This window comes from Nelumbo nucifera, chromosome 2 (genome assembly GCF_055504915.1).
Source record: "Nelumbo nucifera cultivar China Antique chromosome 2, China Antique-T2T, whole genome shotgun sequence".
NCBI lineage: Eukaryota > Viridiplantae > Streptophyta > Magnoliopsida > Proteales > Nelumbonaceae > Nelumbo > Nelumbo nucifera.
In genome coordinates this window covers 69,910,442-69,932,184 of record NC_142650.1, presented here as the reverse complement: position 1 = coordinate 69,932,184, position 21,743 = coordinate 69,910,442, and the positions used below count along the sequence as shown (strand labels likewise).

Genomic DNA, 21,743 nt, shown 5'->3' with positions numbered 1-21,743 from the left:
ACTTTATCCCTACCAGAAGATAAATGATAAGTGGTAAACAATGAAGGCAAGCTAGTCATATGGTTGGATGCACCTGAATCTATTACCCAACAGGGTTCAGTAGTACCTGGAGCCGAGGCATGGTAGGCTGAGGCTCGAGTACCTGAATGTGCAAAAGCAGATGTGGCAGGGGTTGAAGGTGACTGCGGTGACTGAGCTGAGTTCCCAACTTCCTTTTCCAACTGTATTAGAGCAGCCCGAACTGCAGCTAAGGTCTCTAAGGGTGTGCCTCTTGTGCCAGACGAGGATGCTGAATCAGTAGTCACGGCCACATGAGCATTACCCTTCTTGCTTCTCAACTTTGCCGGGACCAAATGAGGATGCAACTTCCAACATGTTTCTTTTGTGTGTTTAGCTTTCTTACAATGCTCACATACCACATCCCTTTTATCTTCCTTCTTCCTGTCCCTCTCTGAATCACCCCCCTGATTTGGGTTTAACAGCTACAAGGGCCGGTGTAAGAGGCTGAGGTTGCATCATGACTTTCCTCCTGGTCTCTTCACTATGCACTAAGGAGTATACCTGAGAGAGGGTCACACTATCTCTGGTCAAAATATGTTGCTGCACAATATCATACTCTGAATTCAGGCCTGCCAGAAACTCAAACACCATGTTTGTCTCGATGTGCTTTCTATGGGTCTGTGCATCTTTGGGACTCTCTCACTCAAGAGTCTCTAAGTGATCAATCTCATGCCACAGGGACTTCAAGGTAGAGAAGTAGACCGAAACCGGTTTCTCTCCTTGTTTAAGAGTATTCACTTCACATTTCAATTCATATGCTCTGGCAACATTAAGGGGTTGGGAGTAAGTTTCTTTCATAACATCCCATATCTCCTTGGCTGTCTTTGCCCACAAATAATTTCGGTTGATATGACGCTGCATAAAATTACACAGCCATGTCATAACCAAGTAGTTTTCTTGGACCCACTTGGTATACATGGGGTCTCCCTTGGAGGGTTCTTTCACATCTCCCAAGAGATACCCTACTTTACCCCTTCCCCCAATAGTCATCATGGCTGATTGGGCCCATTCCAAATAATTTGATCCATCAAATCTTACGGTTGTAATCTGAAAACCTGTCTCAGAAACACCACCATAACTGCTGTTCCCAAAACTACCTTCTGCCTAATTCTTAAACTCCATTTCGGTCAAGAACCAGTAGTCTAAAAAATTAGGGTTACTACAATCAAAAACAGCACTTGGACTATCAATCACAATAAAAAATCAGTATAGAACCAATCTGTATTCACGGTATATGTGCATGAAACAGGTATAAGTCTGATCTGAAACCAATTAGCAAACACAACAGCAACAGTCCGTACAGTTTTCACCCCTTAGAAGAGTTCGAAACCCAAAAAAAGATCTGAAAATAGCTTGGAGAATAATCTGATATGCTGAAGCAGAATTAGGGTTTTAATCAGTCCTTGAAAGAAAATTCTCAGCCGCACATTCCAGGCAGTACCGTACAGATAAGACTTGTAGTAGGGTTAATATGAAACCCTAAAACTGATCAATGTTGAGGAGAGAACTTAAGAAGAGCTTCACAGGTAGATCACAAGGCTCGGCCCAACATTAGGGTTTGCCGCAGGGTTAAGACAAAACCCTAGAGAATAAAAGGAAGAAAACCCTAGAGTGGTTCGGCCGCCCTTTCTAGATAGGTCCAACCTATCTTCTCTGATAGTACTCTCAGAAAATAAAAAACTTACAAGAGAATGCTGTTCGCTGCCTTCCAAGGTTACCCGAACCCTAGCCTTCTCGGATTCTTCCTGATCACCAACACTCTGCAACCGTGGAAAATCTTCAACAGCTACTAAACCCTCTGGCGATCTCCAAGAATTAGTCAACGAACTCTACTTTCTCAGCTTCCAACCCTAGATGGTTCTCATGTGGTCGGCTGGACTAAACTCACATGAGAAACCCTAGCTCTGATACCAAGTAGACGTTCAGGACTGCTATCAACCTTGAACCCTAATAGATTTCAGGTTCGAAAGTAGAAGAAAAAGTATAGAGAAGAGAGGAGAAAGAGAAGAGAGAGCAGTAGAACACAAGGGTTGAAAGGAGGGACAAAATCTTAATGTTCTGCTGCCGCCACTTTTATTTAGTATTTATAGGTTATGCTCATTACATGGAAAGGACAGATCTACCCTTAGTATTTACATAACAAATAGAACAAAATAAAACTGAAATAAATAACAACTAAAATAACCAACTGACCACCAACTAACCCTAGGATGAATAGAACACATTCTACCCTACGAACACAATGGGACCATAGCTGTGGGAACCACATCAGTGTTCTCTACAAAACCCAAGTGTGTGGGTGTGGACTAAGTGGAGCATTGTTTTGTGGAGTAAGGAGGGGTCCTAAGTCCGGTGTTTGGGACTGATTATCTGTTTGACCATGTCGACTGAGAATTCTACTACTTCAGAGATTTCAGGGAGCCACAATGGAGTGAGTGGGGGAATGGATATGAGCTTCCCCATGGCTGTTATTCCCTTTGATGGTCTGAATTACCTTGAGTGGTCTAGGGGAATAAAACTCTACATCACTGCTAAGGGGAAAATAGGATACATCAATGGTAGAGTGAAGGAACCGAAGTATGGAAGTGCTGAGCATGATAGGTGGAACCAAGAGAACAGTATGGTGATGTCTTGGCTCTTGGTTTCAATGCTGCCACAAGTAAGGAAGACTTTTATATGGGCTGAAACTGCTTGTGAGATATGGGAACAAGCGAAGTTCACCTATTCAGAGCAGAGACACTATGCCAAGATATATCAATTGCAAGCTGAATCCTCTACTTGCAAGCAGGGGGAGAGGAGTCTCTCGATGTACTATTCTGATTTGACATCAATATGGAAAGAACTTGATCTCTATCAGAATGTGAATTGGAAGTGTGGTGAAGATGCAAAGGCCTATAAGTCACTTGTATCTCAGCAACGAGTGTTTGCCTTCCTCCTAGTGCTGAATCCTTTGTATGAGTCCATCAGGGTGTAGATCTTGGGTAGTAAAGACTTGCCATCAGTTCAGGAGGTGTATGCCTTGGTGCAGTCAGAAGAAAGCAAAAGAAGTGTGATGAATGGTGTAGAAGGGGAGTCAGTTGCCCTAGCTGTCCGGGGAAATTCAGATACAAATGTCGGAGGTGGTTTTAAAAAGGGTGACACTCAGAAAAAATCAGATGATAAGAGCAAACATTGGTGCACTCACTGCCAGAAGACATGACACATGAAAGATACATGTTGGGATCTCCATGGAAAACCTAAATGGGCACAAGATTTGGGTAAGAAGTTAGCACCTGATCAGGGCAAGAAACCAGGCCAGCATAATCAAAAAAGGTATAACTCAGCTAATATGGCATCGACAGAGACTAGTCCTTTGGTAACTCAGGAGAGGCATCCCAATTATGACCTAAGGAAGATATTATCAACTCCTTCCGTGAACATTTGGAATTGAATGATAGGACTCTCCGCCAGATGGATTCTGGTCCTAATCCCTCTACCTCGTTTGCGTCTACATCAGGTAATGCCACAGCCTTCCATGTGTCATCTCATACTACTGATTCTCCTTGGATTATTGACTCTGGAGCCTCAAATCACATGATCGATAAGTCAAATTTGTTTCAGACATATAACCTTCTCTCTAGGAAAGATAAGGTAAGACTGGCTGATGGTTCTTTTTCTACCATACCTGGCCGAGGCACCATACCTCTCCCACTTGGCCTTACTCTTCCTAATGTACTGCATGTTCCGAAATTACCTATTAATTTGTTGTCTATTAGTAGTCTGACTCACTCCTTGAACTGCTTAGTCACTTTTTTCCGTCGTCATGTGTGTTTTAGGATTTGACCTCGGGGAAGACGATTGTTAGAGGAAGCATGGTGGGTGGTCTCTACGTGTTGGAGAATAATGCTGGTCTAGTGGCGACAGAGTCCATGAGTTCGTCAAGTGAGAGTCAAGCCTATTTATGGCATAGTCGTTTAGGTCATCTTTCTTTTGAGTCGTTAAAAGTTATGTTTCCAAAGTTGTTTAAATCCTTGTCAGTGAGTCAGTTACAGTGTCAAACTTGTCAGTTGAGTAAGCATTGTAGAAGTTCTTTACCTTTACGAAATAAAAGATCTGAATTTCCATTTCATATTGTTTATTCTGATGTTTGGGGCCCTGTTACTCTACCTACTGCGGCTAGCTATAAGTACTTCATTACCTTGATTGATGATTATTCTAGATACACTTGGGTTTACCCTATGCGATATCGAGATGAAGTGCCACAAATTGTGAAAGATTTTTGTAGGTGTTCAAGACTGCTATCAGTCTTGAACACTAAGAAATTTCAGGTTCGAAAAGAAGAGAAAGTGTATAGGAAAGAGGAGAAAGAGAAGAGAGAGAGCAGTAGAACACAAACTTTGAAAGGAAGGACAGAATCTGAATAATTCTGCCGTCACCACTTCTATTTAATATTTATAGGTTATACTAGTTACATGAAAGGACACATCTGCCCTTGGTATTTACATAACACATAATAATATAAAACTGAAAAATAAATAACAACTAGAATAACAGCAGCTAACCCTAGGATGACTAGGAACATTCTGCCCTACGGATAGAGTGGGAACACAGCTGTGGGGCCCACATCAGTGTTCTCTACACTCCCCCTCAAGTTGGGAGTAAATGTTTATCATTCCCAACTTGGATAGATCCGCCTCTAGCTTCTTTCTTGACACAGCTTTAGTGAGGATATCTGCTAGTTGCATACTAGATGTGATGTAAGGGAGGCATACTTCTTGAGATGAGACCCTCTCTCGTACAAAATGTCGGTCAACTTCAATGTGCTTGGTTCTGTCATGCTGTACTGGATTATGTGCTATGTTAATAGCTGCTTGATTATCACAATACAGCATCAGGGGCTTCTCATACTCAATACCCAACTCCTCAAGTAGAGATCTTAGCCATAGGATTTCAGCCACTCCGTTAGCCATGGACCTGTATTCTGCTTCAGCACTAGACCGGGAGACAACACTTTGTTTCTTACTTCTCCAGGAGACAATGTTACCTCCCACAAGGGCATAATATCCAGAGGTAGACCTTCTGTCATTAACACTCCCAGCCCAATCGGCATCCGTATAGACCTCTACCTTCATGTGGTTATTGTTCTTGAACAGTAAACCCCTACCTGGGCATCTCTTCAAGTAGGCTAAAATTCTTTCTGCCGCAAGAAGATGTGAGGTTCTAGGAGAATGCATGTACTGGCTGACAACACTAACAACATAAGTAATATCTGGCCGAGTGAGGCAGAGATATAAGAGCTTTCCTACCAATCGCTGGAACATAACCTTGTCTTCAATAAGCTCCCCACTCTCTGCACTAATCCTGTGGTTCTGTTCAATGGGTGTATCTGCAGGCTTGACACTTAACTTTCCAGTTTCTGCCAACAGGTCTAGGACATATTTCCTCTGAGAGATAAAGATCCCCTGTTTGGATCTAGCAACCTCAATACCCAAAAAATACCGGAGTACACCAAGGTCTTTCACCTCAAATTCTTGATGAAGGAGCTATTTAAGGGACTCAATCTCATGGCTATCACTCCCTGTCACCACAATATCATCAACATATACTGCCAGTAGTGTCAAGGAGGACTCTACCCTCTTGATGAATAGAGTATGATCTGACTTAGCTTGTACGATACCAAACGTCACAAGGGCTAGTCTGAATCTATCGAACCAAGCCCTAGGTGACTGTTTCAAACCATACAAAGCCTTGTTGAGCCGGCAGACCTTCTTACCTATTTTTGCATCATAGAATCCAGGAGGCAAACGCATGTAAACCTCTTCCTACAGGTCTCCATTCAGAAAAGCATTTTTCACATCCATTTGGTATAAAAGGCCAAGTGTGACTCGCTACAAGGGATAATAGGACCCGAATGGTAGTCATCTTTGCTACAGGGGCAAAAGTCTCCAAGTAATCTATGCCATAAGTCTGTGTAAACCCTTTTGCAACTAACCGAGCCTTGTACCTCTCAATGGAGCCATCTGCATTATTCTTCACCGTAAATACCCATTTGCATCCAACTGGTTTCTTTCCTTTGGGCAGATCAACTACCTCCCAGGTGTTATTTTTCAACAAGGCATCCATCTCAACCTGCATTGCATCTTTCCATTCTGGGACGGATATGGCTTTTTGCACTGTTCTTGGAGTAGGGACATTGGAAATGGAACTAAGGTAGGACCTGTAGGTAGGAGATAGGCGATCATAGGATAAGAACTAGGAAATACAGTGGGTTGTAGATGTGATACAATGTTGTTTCCCTTTATGAATGACAATCGGAAGGTCAAGGTCATCTGTAGGAGGTGAAATGGTAACAATAGAGGAAGTCTCTGTGGGCCCTGGGACTGTAATACCTGGACTTGGAGCTGCAGATGAGATTGGAGCTGGCCTGGACTGCTGATGATATCAACCTGCCTGCACCGCCTGTGATTGACCCTCAACTCCTGATCCCTTTGACCACCCTCACCATTGCAGCTCTCCCTCAACTCCTGATCCCTCTGACTGCCCTCACCATTGTAGCTCTCATCACCCAATGGAATAGGTAAAGGAACTGCCCCACTCTCACTGCTCTCCCCCTGAAGACAAGGACTCAAACCCCCACTCTCACTGCTCTCCCCCTGAGGAGAAACCCGAGGATAATAGGGTGTCCCCTCAAAGAAAGTGACATCCATGGAGACAAACTTCCTCCTTGAGACAGGATCATAGCAGTAATAACCCTTTTGAGTTTGTCTATAACCAAGGAAAATGCATTTGGAGGCCTTGGGTTCGAACTTGGAGTGATGGGGTCCGAGAAGCTGAACAAAGCAGGTACAACCGAATGTTTTAAGGGGAATAGAAAACAACTCCTCACTTGGGTATAGAAGGGAAAAAGGAGATCTCATATCAAGGACCCGAGAAGGGACCCGATTAATAAGATATACCGTCGTGAGGATAGCATCACCCCAGAAGCGAATAGGAACATTGGAAGTAAACATGAGACTTCTAGCCACTTCCAAGATGTGCCTATTCTTCATTTCTGCAACTCCATTTTGCTGAGGTGTGTGAGGGCAAGAGCTCTGGTGGATAACCCCATGATTGAGAAGGTAAGATGTCAATGGTTTAGCAAAGTATTCCTTTGCGTTATCAGATCTGAGAACTTTAATCTTGGCATCAAATTGGGTTAGGATCATTTGGTGAAAGTTTTGGGTCAGGGCAGGTACCTCATCTCGTGAACGCATGAGATAAACCCTAGAAAAATGGGTATGGTCATCAACAAATAACAAGAAATATCTATACCCACCCATGGAAGGGATGTGATAAGGCCCCCAAACATCAGTATGCACAATATAAAAAAAATTATTACTCCTTTTATTGCTCAATAAATAAGGCTTTCTACAATGCTTAGCAAACTCACAACTTTTACACTGCAACTGAGACAACTCAACAGACTCAAATAAAGCTGGAAATAGACTCTTTAGAGATCGAAAGGACAAATGACCTAATCGGTTATGCCAAAGCATAACCGGACTCACACTTTGAGAAACAAAAGACACCTTCTCTACTGACTCTTCCTGACGGAACCTCTCCCCGAGCAGATAGATCCCATTCGTCTCACGGCCAGTCCCAATCACCTTCTTCGTCTCCAAGTCCTGAAAAACACATCGGTCAGGGAAGAAGGTTACTGAGCAGTTCATATGCTTGGTAATACTATTGACTGAAAGAAGGTTAGTGTCAAGCTTAGGAACATGCAAAATAGATGACAGGGAGATAGTATCTGATAACTTGATGTCACCCTTCCCAGAAATAGGAACCAGGGAGCCATCAGCAATAGACACTTTATCCCTACCAGAAGACAAATGGTAAGTGGTGAATAGTGAAGGCAAGCTAGTCATGTGGTCGGATGCACCTGAATCTATTACCCAACAAGGTTCAGTAGTACCTGGAGCTGAGGCATGGTAGGCTGAAGCTCGAGTACCTGAATGTGTGAAGGCAGATGTGGCAGGAGCTGATGGTGACTGCGGTGGCTGAGCTGAATTTCCAACTTCCTTTTCTAACTGTATTAGGGCAGCTCGAACTGCAGCTAAGGTCTCTAAAGGTGTTCCTCTTGTGCTAGAGGAGGATGCTGAATCAGTGTTCACGGCCACATGAGCAGTGCCCTTCTTGCTTCTCAACTTCGCAGGAACCAAGTGAGGATGCGGTTTCCAATATGTTTCTTTTGTATGTTTGGGTTTCTTACAATGTTCACATACCACAATCTTCTTGTCTTCCTTCCTCCTGTCCTTCTCTGAATCACCTCCTGATTTGGGTGTGACCGCTACAAAGGCTGGTGTGAGGGGCTAAGGCTGCATCATATCTTTCCTTCTGGTCCCTTCACTGTGTATGAATGAGTATGCCTGAGAGAGAGTCACACTGTCTCTAGTCAAAATCTGTTGCCGCACAATATCATACTCTGAATTTAGGCCCGCCAGAAACTCAAACACCCGGTTTGTCTCGACCTGCTTTCTATATATCTGTGCATCTCTGGGACTCTCCCACTCAAGAGTCTCTAAGTGATCAATCTCACGCCACAGGGACTGCAAGGTAGAGAAATATACTGAAACCGGTCTCTCTCCTTGTCTAAGATTTTTCACTTCACATTTCAATTCATATGCTCTGGCAACATTAAGGGATTGGGAATAAGTTTCTTTCATAATATCCCATATCTCCTTAGCTGTCTTAGCCCACAAATAATTCCGGCTAATATGAGGCTGCATAGAATTACACAGCCATGTCATAACCAAGTAGTTTTCTTGGATCCACTTGGTATACGTAGGGTCTCCCTTGGGGGGTTTTTTCACATCTCCCAAGAGGTACCCTAATTTACCTCTTCCCCCAATAGCCATCCTGGCTGATTGGGCCCATTCCAAATAGTTTGATCCATCAAACTTTACGGTAGTAATCTGACCACCCGTCTCAGAAACACCACCATAACTGATGTTCCCAAAGCTGCCTTCTGCCTGATTTTTAAACTCCATCTCGGTCAAGTCTCAAAAACAGCACTTGGACTACCAATCACAATCAACAACAATGTAGAACCGATCTGTATTCACAGTGTATGTGCACAAAACTGAGATAACTCTGATCTGAAACCAACTAGCAAACACAACAGCAGCTGTCTGTAGGGTTCTCACCCCTTAAGAGAGTTCGAAAACCCCAAAAGACTCTGAAAACAGCTTAGAAGTAAGTCTGATATGCTTGGAAGAATTAGGGTTTTAATTAGTCCTTAGAGTGAACAGTTCCGTTGCACAACCCAATCAGTACCGTATAGATAGACTTGCAGTAGGGTTAATATGAAACCCTAGAATCTGATCAATTCTAACAATAAACTTGAGGACAACAATAGGTAGATCGCAAGGTTCAGTCTAACACTAGGGCTTGCCGCAAGATCACTTTCAAACCCTAGAGCAGAGAGAAACAAAGCTGAGACAGTTCGGCCCAACAGTAGGGTTTGTTGTAAAACCCTAGAGAATCGAAGGGAGAAAACTCTAGAATGGTTCGGCCTCCCTCTCCAGATAGGTCCAACCTATCTTCTCTAATAGAACTTCTCTTAGAAAATAAATAACTTACAAGGAAAAATTGTTCGCTGCCTTCTAAGGTTACCCGAACCCTAGTCTTCTCTGATCCTTCCTGACCACCAACACTCTGCAACCATAACAATTTTCTAACAGCTGCTAGCACTTCTGGCGATCTCCAAGAATCAGTTTGCGAACTCCACCTTTTCAGCTTCCAGTCCTAGGAGATTCTCATGTGGTCAGCTGGTATTAGACTCACATGAGAAACCCTAACTTGGCTCTGATACCATGTAGGTGTTCAAGACTGCAGTAAGAAATTTCAGGTTCGAAAAGAAGAGAAAGTGTAGAGGAAAGAGGAGAAAGAGTAGAGAGAGAGCAGTAGAACACAAACTTTGAAAGGAAGGACAGAATCAGAATAATTCTGCTGCCGCCACTTCTATTTAATATTTATAGGTTATGCTAGGTACATGAAAGGACACATCTGCCCTTGGTATTTACATAACACATAATAATATAAAACTGAAAAATAAATAACAACTAGAATAACAACAGCTAACCCTAGGATGACTAGGAACATTCTGCCCTACGGACAGAGTGGGACCATAGCTGTGGGGTCCACATCAGTGTTCTCTACAATTTTCAATGCATGGTGTTCACTCAGTTTCAAACGGAAATCCATATCTTCCAGTCGGACAATGCAAAGGAATATTTCCATAGTGATCTCACAAAGTTTTTTGCTTCGAGTGGGTCACTTCAGCGAAGTTCTTGTGCCAGGACACCCCAACAAAATGGTGTGGCTGAACGGAAGAACCGTCACCTTCTCGAAGTCGCTCGTGGCTTATTGATTCATATGAATGTGCCAAAACAGTTTTGGACGGATGCAATCTTGTGTGCGACATATATCATCAATCACATGCCCTCTCGGCTACTAGAGTATAAGGCCCCATATCAGATCTTGTTCCCTACAGCCCCGCTGTCCACCATTCTGATGCGTGTTTTTGGGTGTCGTTGTTTTGTCCATAACCTGTCCCCTACTCGTGGTAAGCTTGATCCTCGGGCTATTCCTTGTGTTGTTCTTGGTTACCCTTTATCTCAAAAGGGGTATCGCTGCTATGATCCCATTGCTCGCAAGTACTATGTTTCCATTGATGTCTCATTCTTTGAGAATCAACCTTTTTTCTCGGTTTCTCCTCAGGGGGAGAGTAGGGTTGAGGAGAAACAGGCGACGACTCAAATTCAACTACCTCCTTTACCCGATCCTCCTCCATTCTGGGTTTTTCATCGTCGCCATAAGAGCCGGCAGAGTTCAAGAGCCGTGAAGCCTGACACTATGCAGCCAACATCATCGGATTCACCCGAGGCAGATCCGTCTCATCAGCCAGGTACACTTGCTCCCATTGATATATCTGTTCCTCTAAATGTTGATTCACCTGTCACCAATGATCTTAATATTCCTATTGCTAAGAGGAAGGGTGTTAGGTCTTGTACCACTAATCATATCCTATCTCTAATTTTGTGTCCTATGAGCATGTTTCGCCTTCATACCGTGCCTTTCTATCTTCTGTGGACAGTGTCCCCGTTCCTAAGACTGTGGCAGAAGCTTTGTATAAACCTGAATGGACAGATGCAATGCAGGAAGAAATTGATGCTTTACACAAAAATGGCACTTGGGAGTTGGTAGACCTTCCTGAAGGGAAGGAACCAGTGGGGTGCAAGTGGGTGTTCACAGTGAAACACAAGGCTGATGGAACTGTTGAAAGGTACAAGGCTAGAGTAGTAGCAAGAGGCTTTACACAGGTATATGGAGTGGACTATGCAGAGACTTTTGCTCTAGTAGCCAAGATGAATTCTATCAGGATTCTTCTATCCTTGGCAGCAAGTCTTGACTGGGATCTTCACCAATTGGACATCAAAAATGCTTTCTTGAATGGTGACTTGGAAGAGGAAGTGTACATGACCCAACCCCTAGGGTTTTGTGCCAAAGGCAGTGAACAAAAGGTGTGCAGGTTAAAAAAATCTCTAGGGTTTTGTGCCAATGCCAGTCAGATCATACTCTATTTGTGAAAAGAGGTAAAGGTAAAATTGCAACTCTTATTGTGTATGTGGATGACATAGTGATCACAGGAGATTGGGAGGCTGAAATCTGGAGACTGAAAAAATTCTTAGCCACTAAATTTGAGGTGAAGGATCTAGGACCCTTACGATACTTCCTTGAAATTGAAGTTGCCCGCTCTCACAAGGGCATCTTTATTTCCCAACGGAAATATGTACTAGATCTACTAGAAGATACATGCAAGTTGGGGGTAAAACCATTTGATTCACCTATTGAACCTAATCATCATCTGGGAGACAGTCAGGGAGAGTTTTTGAAAGATGTAAAGATGTTCCAGAGACTCGTGGAGAGACTTTTGTATTTGTCTATGACCAGGCTTGATATTGCCTATGCAGTGGGTGTCCTTAGTCAATTCATGCACAACCCTAGGACAACTCACTTTGAGGCTGCAGAGAGGATCTTGAGATATCTCAAGAAGTTTCCTGGAGCTGGTTTGTTGTTCCAGAAACACAATCACTTAAAAGTGGAAGTATATACTGATGCAGATTGGGCAAGAGCAGTCAATGACCGAAAGTCTACCAGTGGGTATTGTGCCTTTGTAGGAGGAAACCTTGTCACATGGAGAATCAAAAAACAAAGTGTGGTGGCTAGATCCAGTGTTGAAGCAGAGTATAGAGCGATGGCTCATGGGGTTGCGGAAATCATGTGGATACGAAATCTATTAGGTGAACTGGGTTTCATAGTGAGCAATCCTATGTCACTCTACTGTGACAATAAAGCTGCCATCAATATTGCTGCTAATCCAGTTCTGCATGATAGGACAAAACACATTGAAGTGGACAAGCATTTTATTAGAGAGAAACTTGAAAGTGGAGAAGTGTGTACACCATATGTCAGCTTAGAAGAACAACTTGCAAATATCTTCACCAAAGGTCTTCATCATGTGCGGCACAAAGATTTGTGTGACAAGTTGGGCATGATTGACATCTATGCTCCAACTTGAGGGGGAGTGTTAAAATAATTTAGTTGTTGATGTTAGGGTTTGTTTGGTTAATTAAAGTGTTTTTTATTTCGTTTTTTCTTTCGTTTTTTTCTTTCTGTTATGTCTGTTATTGTACTCAGGGGCCCAAGGGTCTTTTCCCTTGTTATTTCTGTCGCCCTATATATATTAAAATAAAGGCTGGCGCCACCAGCACTGTTACATTGCAAAACCCTTCTTTCTTCTCTCCTCTCTTCTCTTCTCTTCTCCTCTTCTCTTTTCTTCTCTTCCTCTTATTTCTGGCCGGCCATACTGTCAAGAACTTCCACAGTGATCTCATGGAGTTCTTTGCTTCGTGTGGGTCTATCCACCGTAGCTCTTGTGCAAAAACTCCTTAACAAAATGGCGTTGCAAAAAGAAAAAACCACCTTTTACTTAAGTGGTTTGTGTGTTACTGATCCATATGAGTGTTCCAAAACGTTTTTGGTTGGATGTTGTGTTATCTGCTACCTATCTCATTAACCATATGCCATCTCGTGTGTTAGGGTACAAGTCCCCTCATCATCTCCTATTCCCTAAAGCTCCCCTCTTTTCTATTCCCATTTGTGTGTTTGGTTGTTGTTGTTTTGTTCAAAACTTGTCTCCTACCTGTGGTAAGCTTGACCCTCGTGCTCTTCCTTGTGTATTCTTGGCTACCCTTCTCAAAAGGGTTACCGTTGTTTCAACCCTGTTTCTCGGAAATACTAGGTTTCCATGGATGTGTCTTTTCTTGAGAGTGATCCTTTCTTTCTTGTTTCTCCTCAAGAGGAGAATAGGGTGGAGGAGAAACTGTTTCAAGTGCAACCTCCCCTACCTGACTCTCCTCCGTTCCGTGTCTTTCTCCATCACCGCAAGGGCCAGTCGGGGTCAAAAGCTGTGGAGCAACTTGAAACTGTACCGCCAACATCATCAGATTCATCGGGGACAGATCCCATCCTACCAAGTACTATTATTCATGTTGGCATTCCTAATCCTATTGCTATTGATTCTTCTTCTGCCAATGACCTTGACATCCCTATTGCTCAAAGGAGGGGAGTTAGGTCCTATACCACCAAACATCCTATCTCCCACTTTATATCATATGAGAACATCTCATCCTCCTTTCGTGCTTTTCTCTCTTCCACTAACAGTGTCCCTATCCCCAAAAATGTGGCAGAAGCTCTTTTAGTACCTGAATGGACAGATGCAATGAAAGAAGAGATGAATGCTTTACATAAAAATGGTACATGGGAATTAGTGGATCTTCTTGTAGGAAATGAACCAGTAGGGTGTAAGTGGATTTTTATAATAAAGCATAGGGCTGATGGCATAGTAGAAAGGTACAAAGCTCGGTTGGTGGCAAAAGGGTTTACTTAGGTGTATGGATTAGACTATGCAGAGACATTTGCTCTGATTGCTAAGATGAATTCTATCAGATTTCTTTTTTCTCTTACTGCTAACCTTGATTGGGATCTCCACCAGTTAGATATTAAAAATGCCTTCCTAAATGGTGATCTTGAAGAAGAGGAAAAGGTGTGTAGGTTAAAGAAGTCCTTGTACGGACTAAAACAATCGAGAGCTTGGTTTAGCAAGTTTCACCTAGTTGTACAACAGATTGGTTATAAACAGTGTCAGATTGATCATACATTATTTGTGAAAAGAGGAGAGGGAAAAATTGCAGCCTTGATAGTGTATGTTGATGACATAGTGATCATAGGCAACTGGAAGGTGGAAATTCAGAGACTAAAGGAGTTCCTAGCCATTCAATTTGAGGTGAAGGATCTGGGTCCCTTGAAGTATTTTCTTGGAAATGAAGTGGCCCGTTCGAAAAAGGGGATCTTCATTTCTCAAAGAAAATACATCCTAGATTTATTACAGGATATAAGAAAACTTGGAGACAAGCCTGTTGACTCCCCCATGATCCAAACCACAAATTAGGTGATTGTCAAGGTGAGACTATCAAGGATGTAAAACAATTCTAGAGATTTGTGGGTAGACTATTATATTTGTCTATGACACAGCCAGACATTGCTTATGTTGTGGGTGTTCTTAGCCAATTCATGCATGCTCCTAAGATTACACACTTAGAAGCAGCCGATAGAATCCTCAGTTGATGACAAAAAGTCTACTAGTGGGTATTGTACCTTTGTAGGAGGAAACCTAGTCACTTGGAGAAGCAAGAAACAGAATGTTGTGGCGAGGTCTAGTGCTGAAGTTGAATATAGAGCAATGTCCCATGGAGTGGCTGAAGTAATGTGGATAAAGAATTTGTTGAATGAGTTGGGATTTCCTATTGATGGTCCCATATCCTTGTATTGTGATAACAAAGCTGCTATCAACATTGCTGCCAATCCAATGCTTCATGATAGAATTAAACATACGAGGTTGACAAGCATTTTATTAGGGAAAAGTTATAAATGGGGAAGTGTGCACTCCATATGTCAGTTCCACAGACCAACTTGCAGACATCTTTACCAAGGGATTACATCATCCATGGCACAACGATTTATGTGACAAGTTGGGCATGATTGATATCTGTCCCAACTTGAGGGGGAGAGTTGAAATCAGTTAGTTGTTTTCAGTTTTTATTTATATTTCTGTCCTTTAGTGCCGTAGGGGGCACTTTTGTAATTCTATTTATTTTTATTATTAGTTGGGTCGCCCTAATTTAAAAGCTAATAGCTGGTGGCGCCAGCTATGGGATTTTGAATCCAAAATTTTTTCTCCTCTCTTCCTCTTCTCCCTTCCTCCTCTCTTCTTCTCCTTCTTTGATATCTTTAACCTGGAAAACAGAAGTGACCTACAGTCACCTTTCTATGTCTCCACAGATCAAAAATCACCTGAACTTAAACTGGAGAACAGGTGCCACAACCTATAAGCAACTCAGAGAACAGAACTTATCACTACGGTTTCCTCCTTAGTTCCAACTGATCAAACAGACAGAGCATTAAGTGCCACAAACAAAAAAGGTAACTAGACCCCAGCAGTCACATCCTCTAGGCTTCAGATCTGAAACTGAAAACTCTCCAAAACCCTCCACAAAAACAGGTGATCCAGAGCAGTGTTTATCAGCAACTCATAGCCCCATACACCTAGTTGATCTGAGCAGCACATGGGCCAAATGCAAGGGAGAAAGGAGAAAAAACTCTGCTCTGATACCAACTTGAAAGTTTGATCAGATTAGAGTTTTAGTCAAAATAAAAACAGAGAAATATTTGATAAAGAATCAGTAGCAAGAGAAGAAGAGGAGAGAAAAGAGAAGAGAGAATGAGGAAAAGAGAATCCTCTTAGGGTTATGTGTGCAGCCCTATTTTTTATTGTTTAAATGAAGTGTGTATAAAAAAATACCCTTTTGCCTGCTAATATATGTACAACATATAAAATAAGAAATAAGAAATAAGACAAGAATAATCTTCTCAAGAGAATATTTGGATTTAGCAATGACCATAGTAGAGGGAGAACGATGTACCTTAATGCCTAGAAAATAATTTTTTTTACCAAATGCCTAGAAAATAATGAAGAGGATCCAAGTCCTTGATAATAAATTCCCTCCTAAGCTGAAAAACAAACCAATCCAAAAATGACTCGTTTTTGTTAGCAACAATAATACCTTCAGCATAAAGAAGTAAAAAAATTAGTCCCATAAAAAGAATAACAAATAAATAATGAAAAATTAGTATGATTAAAAAAAAACCCTTTGTTAAGATGTAACCACGAAATCTGTCAAACCAATGCCTGGGAATTTGTTTAATACTATACAGAGCATTTTCTAACAAGTAGGCATGATCAGGAAATATAGGATTTTGAAATCCAAGGTCATTCCATGAAGACTGATTCTTTTAAGACATCAATGCAAAGAAAAAAAAATAGTATTCTTGATAACAGGTTGTTAAACCTCCTAACCACTAGCAATATCAATGGAGAGAATTAACTGTATCATTGCAGGTTTAATGATTAAGCTAAAGGTAAGCTAGCTAAAAATAATGATAATTACAACAACCACTTGATTACAATCTTTAACAACAAATTGACCATTCAAACACTTTGGGGAACCATTAGATCATAACTTAATTTTAAAGACCCATTTACAACAAACAAAATTCATGTCAGCCATATGTGGAACAAGTTATCAAGTCTTGTTAGCACATAATGTAGGTGGCATCTAAATTGCTACTTGGTACATTTTGAGAACCACTTGAGTGGCATTCTCATGCTAAATGTGAAGAATCCTGATGATTAGGGGTGCTCATGGTTCGGTTAACTGACCGTGGGCCTAATTTCCAAACCGAACTGGTTGTACCGGTTTTTTGGAAAATTGGTAACCAAAACCGAATTGAACCCGATCGGTTAACCGGTTGATCACTTTGGTTAACTGTCGGTTTGGTTCATCGGTTTTTTATTTTTTTATTTTTATAAAATATATTATAATTAAATATACAAATATATAGTACAACTTTTAGAAATACATATAAAATATTATATTGTAAAGAATAAATAATATGTTATATGCTATAAATATGTATATATACCGGTCAATTCGGTTAACTGCCAGTTTTTTATATTGGTTAACCGAAACCAAACTGGTACCTTCGGTTTTTTGAACATACCAAACCGATCGGTTCGGTCAACCAGAATTTTTTGTTTAGTCTTGTTGGTTCGGTTCAGTTTTTTGTTTTTTCTTGATCACCCCTACTGATGATGTACTGTACTATCATAGCCCCTATTGTATTTTATGTACTCTTTATTTCTTTTCTTTTTCTTTAGTCCTGTAAGGGCTTTTCTGTAATTGTATATATATAAGGGGCTCTTTGGGGGTGGGGGTCGAGTCATTCTCTTGACAACCCTAAAATGTTTGTTTTCTCTCTTGTTCGAACCACCAAGTTGACATGGTATCAGATCTGGTGATTTGATCAACAGAGAAAGAAGTTTGATTCTTGGGTTTAGAAGTGTTTCAACAAGGGCTTCTTATTCCATCTTCAGCTGCTGGATTGAGAGCTCTCTGGAGGCTGTTTTGATCAGTCCAAGAAGCTATTGTTCTACCTGGAAAAGATGCCTAGCAGGTTGGTATTTTATAGTTTTCTATCAATCGGCTGATCCAATCATCCTAGGTTTTCAGATTTGGTGTTGCCCTAGGGTTATGTATCATACCTATTGTTTCATTTGAGTTTGGATTACTTTTTGAAGGGTATTTGATCCCTCCTTTGGATCGGCAGTCCTGAAATCTTTCTTTTTTGGACTGTCATCACTGAAAACTTGATGTTAAGGACTTTTTTCTTAAAGAATCTTTTTCTCCTTCAGTGGTTGGTATTCTCAAGTGTCTAACAGAACCTTGATCAGTTTTAGTTGGTAGTCTGCTTGGTTTTCTCAGTTCTAATATCGATTTCAGTGCTGTTTTCTCTCTCTTGACTGTGTTTATTTCTTGAAGATGGCTGAAAAAATGGATCATACCTGTGAAGTTTGATTGAACTAATTACACCATGTGGAAGTTCCATTTCGACTTCTTTGTTGAAGGAAAAGGATTAGAGGTTACTTGAATGGGACTGTTACTAAACTAGATGAAACTGTAGTGAAAGATTTTCAGCAATGAAAGCTTGACAATAGGAAATTAGTCTTGTATGCTTACCTGAAGAAAGTTTGTCAGTCCAACATGTCAAGGCAATATCAAATAGAATCTGAAATCTTTGCTTATTCTCAAGGAGATAAGATAAAAGGAGTATTATGCTGGGTTCCTTGACTTGTGAGCTGAATATGAACTAGTTCATATTGATCCTTTTGACTCTGTTGAGAATGTGCATTTGGCTTTAGGGGTATTGTTGTCTTTTCCTATTATTTGTATTTTGGGCACCCTTATAGGGACATGACTGTAATTTCTGACTTAATATATAATGAAATATTCTAGGTGTGAATAGAAACACCCTATTCTCTCCCGTAACTCTTCTTCTTTCTTCCTCTTCCTTCTCTTCCTACACTTGACAACTTGGTATCAGAGCGGGAAGAAGTCTTGGACTAGGTTCCTCTGCCAACTCCTGAACTCAAGATGACCTGCTGACGTCAGACCGCCGCTGGTTGATGTCAGCAGTCCGTACAGGTATCAACGGCAACCCTTGAATCTGATATACTCTGGTGTGCCCTGATTTTAGGGTTATTTTGGTATGGTTCTTATCTTCACCTGATGTGTCTGATTTTTCCTGGATTTTACAATAAAAAATTACAGAAAAATACTGGTTTGGTGTTTGGATTTTTTCTTCCTTGTCTAAGTTCAATGCATGCTTGAAACTTTTGGTTTTGGTTTATTTGGCATCGCTAAAGGTATGGGAAGTGGTTCCACATCCTAATAACCTCTAATCTTTCTATGGGAGGTCTTTTTTCCTTCCTATATTGCCGCCAGTTCAGTTTTGGGCCTCCCATTGGATTCCAGCCGAGTGTTTCCCATCTTTTGTGGGTCTTGTGTGTGTCGGTTGGTTGTTGGAGTGCTGTAGAACTGTTAAGAGGCTTACCCAACTCAAATGGAAGTGCCTAAGGAGTTACAAACTGTTTCCGGAGTGCTTCCAGGTAATGTCAATGTCTCTAGTGGTATGATAACCACTAAAAAACTTGATGGAACCAACTTCCTAGAGTGGTCTCAATCAGCCAAGCTTACTATTGGAGGTAGGGGTAAGCTGGGATTTATTACTAGTAGAGAGGAGAAGCCAAAAGCTGATGACCCCAAACTTTCTAGAAGGGAACAGGATAATTCCTTGGTTATGTGATGGCTGGTGTGTTCAATGCAGTCACATATTGCCTGCAATTATATGTTCCTCTCCACTGCCAAGGATATTTGGGATCGTGTTAAAGCCACATACTCTCAAGCAAAAAATACAGCCTGAGTCTATTAGCTCTGAAGAGAAGCTTGTAATATATGTCAGGGGGAGAGGACTATAGCCATGTACTTCTCTTCTTTGTAGTCTCTATGGGAAGAAATGAACCATTTGGAGAACTTGGAATGGAAGAATCCTAAGGACAGTGAACAGTATCGAACGTATGTTGAGAAGAACCGAGTGTTTGTCTTCTTGGCTGGATTGAATGGGTGAGAATGATTTTAGTTGATAAAACATTTTGAGTGCAGATATTGTTTCCCTTGCTACGGTATACTCTTTGTGCAGGGAGAGGAGAGTACAAGGGATGCTATGATGCAGACCCCAGTGATGGATCATTCTGCCTACATGTCTTCAAGGTCCAAGCCGAGTACAAACAAATAGGGTACTAATGAAAAGCATGATGATGTGGTATGTGATTATGATTACTACAAGAGGCCGAGACATACGAAGGATAGGTGTTGGAAATTGAATCCACATTTAAAGCCTGACAAGTTTAAAACCGCAAAGAAGGGTAATGCTCATCTTACTACTGTTGGAGCTGATTGCCCTCCTAATGTATAGGCTCCCACACATGATATGTGATGGAGAAACTTAGGATTCTGTTGACTCAGCTTGAGAAGTCTGGGCCCTTTGCCTCTACTAGTTCTAGTAATTCTTCCAGTGCTTTTGCAAAAACAGGTACTGCACTTACTTGTCAATCATCTCTTACTAGCTCCTAGATTGTGGACTCTGGAGCTAGTGCACATATGATTGGTATGTCTTCCCACTTCACTTCTTATAAGTTGGCTCCAGGGGAAGGAAAAATCACTGTACCTGATGGATCTCATACCCCTATCTCTGGTCTGGGGGAGTTAAGCTTACTCGTGATTGTTCCCTAAGCTCTATCCTTCATGTTCCCCACTTGTACAAGAATATTTTGTCTGTTAGCACTTTACCACATAACTGTTTAGTGACCTTTTTCCCTTCTCATTGTGTTTTTCAGGACCTGAGAATGGGAAGGATGATTGGAATTGGACATGAAGATGATGGAGTTTACCTTTTTTATCAAACCTCTGAGCAATGATTACTGTGCCAGATTGAGTCATGTCATGATGAAAATTTGAATCTTTTGAAGTTGTGGCATTGTCGCCTTAGTCATGTGTCTTTTAAGTCCATTAAATTTTTGTTTCCAAACTTATGTCAGTCTAGGTCTAGTTTGGGTATGCAATGTGAAGATTGTCATCTCTCAAAACAATGTAGAACTATATATCTTGCAAGTAATAGGAATGATGTTGCTTTCAACTTGATATACACTGATGTTTGGGGCCCATACTCTATTCCATGTATGGGTGGCTATAAATATTTTATATTGTTCATTGATGATTAATTACTCATGATATACTTGGCTTTACCTGATGAAGAGTAGAGATGAGGTCCCTTCCATTGTTCAAAACTTCTTCAAGATGGTGGAAACACAATTTGAAAGGCACATCAAGATAATATGGTTTGGCAATGCTAAGGAGTATTTTGAAAAGCATTTGTGATTATTCCTTGAAGGAAAGGGAGCAACTCATCAAAGTTCATGTTCTCATACTCTGCAACAGAATGGTGTAGCAAAGAGAAAAAATAGACATGTTGTTGAGGTGGCAAGAGGCCTACTCTTCTAGATGAACGTACCAACTCGATTTTGGGGAAATGCAATTGAAGCAGCAATGTATCTCATTAATAGACATCCTTCACAATCCCTTTCTCTTCAATCACCTCATCAACTTTTGTTTCCTAAGGATCCTATTTTTAGTTTGCCTCTCAAAGTCTTTGGTTGTAATTGCTTTGTTCATGACATGAATCCTTCTCGCCTGAAACTTGACCCTAAATTTGTCAAACGCATATTTTTGGGCTACTCTCTAGTCCAAAAGGGGGACAAGTGCTTTGATCCCCATAATGGCCAAAGGTATGTATCTAAGGATGTTACATTCCTTGAGTCTACTCCATATTTTCAGTCCACTCGTCCTTTTCTTCAGGAGAGAGTGTTTGTGATGATCGGACTCCCTTTTGTTTTCATGTTCCTACCTCTATGGACATACCTAGTTCGTCTTCCCATTGTAGTAACAATATTCCTGCTCCTCCTCTTCCTCTTCCTCCTCCTATTCCTCTCCAACGGTCCTGGCAACAATGGTTTATAAGGCATAGAAGGATACTCCTAAGGCTGAATGTCCACAACAATCAAATCACCCGGCTCCAGGTAACTCTGA

The 21,743-nt window shown here is 41.3% G+C and overlaps 1 non-coding gene across 1 annotated transcript in view; it reads right to left on the bottom strand.

The window, feature by feature from the left end:
* LOC104601481 (uncharacterized) overlaps positions 1-21,743 on the bottom strand; it is a 64,958-nt gene that overhangs the window by 29,389 nt on the left and 13,826 nt on the right. The window contains exon 3 of the transcript XR_002022889.2: positions 16,125-16,212. This is a non-coding gene — a transcript (uncharacterized LOC104601481). The remainder of the gene's footprint in view (positions 1-16,124; positions 16,213-21,743) is intronic.